Source organism: Acanthisitta chloris, unplaced genomic scaffold, assembly GCF_000695815.1.
Source record: "Acanthisitta chloris isolate BGI_N310 unplaced genomic scaffold, ASM69581v1 scaffold34996, whole genome shotgun sequence".
NCBI lineage: Eukaryota > Metazoa > Chordata > Aves > Passeriformes > Acanthisittidae > Acanthisitta > Acanthisitta chloris.
The window spans coordinates 26,493-28,090 of NW_008679294.1; positions in this window are offsets into that span (position 1 = coordinate 26,493).

Consider the following 1,598-nt stretch of genomic DNA (forward strand, 5'->3'; position numbering starts at 1 on the left):
AGACCTGCACCTTTTGTCTCCTGCTGCATTGTGGTCACTAGGAATGACTCTGCAATGTGATTAGGATGAGTTGTTAATGTAGAGAATGATTTGCATGTTTCTCTCGGGTTGCTGCTGCTGAAATAACAACAGCTGCTCTAAACCCAAACCACCTTTCAGCTGGAGCCTTCTGGTATTTGCAATCCAGAGCCCTCTGCTAACCCCAGCCCTGCTGCTGGGCTCCTGTGGGTAAAAACTCGTGCGTGAGGGAATGGGGCCAGGGGCTGCAGGTGGCCCTTTGCCAACACATTCAAAGACTTGGAAAAAGTTTACCTTCTCTTTTAAGGAAGGTGCTGTCCAGGCCAGCTCCCTCTTTCCAGCCAGACACATGGAACAGGCTCTGGTGCTCATCCCTCTGCAGCATGGCAAAGGCTGGTGACCACACATCTCTGTGGGGACGTTTGGTTTCACCATCCTCTGCAATAAACCAGGGGGTGGATCTGCTGCTGGAGGTCAATGGGGGATGAGTCCTGCCACTCTGGAAACAGGAAAACAGTAAGAGGCGAAACCTTTTTTTAGAGCTCAGTTGGCTGTTGAGAAAGTGAAGTTATTTGCTGTTCTTATCTAATGGTGAGTCTTTGCTTCCTGTATTAATGCAGAATTTGTCTTCCCTTGTGAGCCTCATTTCCATGAGATCTTTTCTCAGTTCACAGCTTCCCCTTCTCACACCCTTATGTAAGCATCTCTCTGGTCACATCCAATTCCGAAGTTGTGCCTTGGAAAAGAAGAGATGCAGGAGATGTGGACTAAGGGGGAGCAGGGGTAACTCCAGTTTAGAGCTGTGGGGTTTGCAATTGGTGTCTTTACACAAACAAATGGAAGGACACAGCTCCGGAAAAGGTGGAGAGGACAGTTACTGTGAACAAAGTCTCATGTGCATCAATGAACATGTTGAGGGGCAGAGCCTGGGCTGGGACTAGCACATATCAATGTGCCAGCATCAAGAGAGTAGGTGTTGTGCACTCAGGAGGACAGACCACTCCTGCAGTGGGTCTACTGGCCTTTGCAGGTGGAAGGACACCCTTGGAGGTTGGAATAGCCAGGCTTGGTCTGAACTTTTATCTCGTGAAGTATTGATGTATTTGATCTTCTCTGGCATGATGAAATTATAAGCAAAGAGAGTTGGTGATGCTTAGAATTCTAAGCAAAAGGTGATGAGGGATGCAGAACAGGGGAGGGCTATGTTCCCTGTGCAGGCTGCAAGGGCAGATCTGCTCCTCTCCTTTAATTAGAATGTTAATAACAGCACTACCTTTGGTGAGGAAACCTTGTCCCTGGGGGCAAGCAGGAGGAGAAGTCTTGTCTGAAGCATGCATACATCTGTATCAGCTGTATGACTGTGGAAAGCAAAGGAGAGGATGAGTTCAGATGGTGCTGAGCTGGCCTTGACAGTGCTCATGCCTTTGCCTGAGGCTGGAGAGTCACTGCTTTGCACTAGAGAGGGATTTGGCCTATGACATTAACAGAAATTGTGCCAGTGACTCTGCTCATGCCTAGGTGGAAATGGGATGTTCTGAGGTTGAGATGAACTAAGAGAAAGCAGTGAAGCCAGTCTGGTA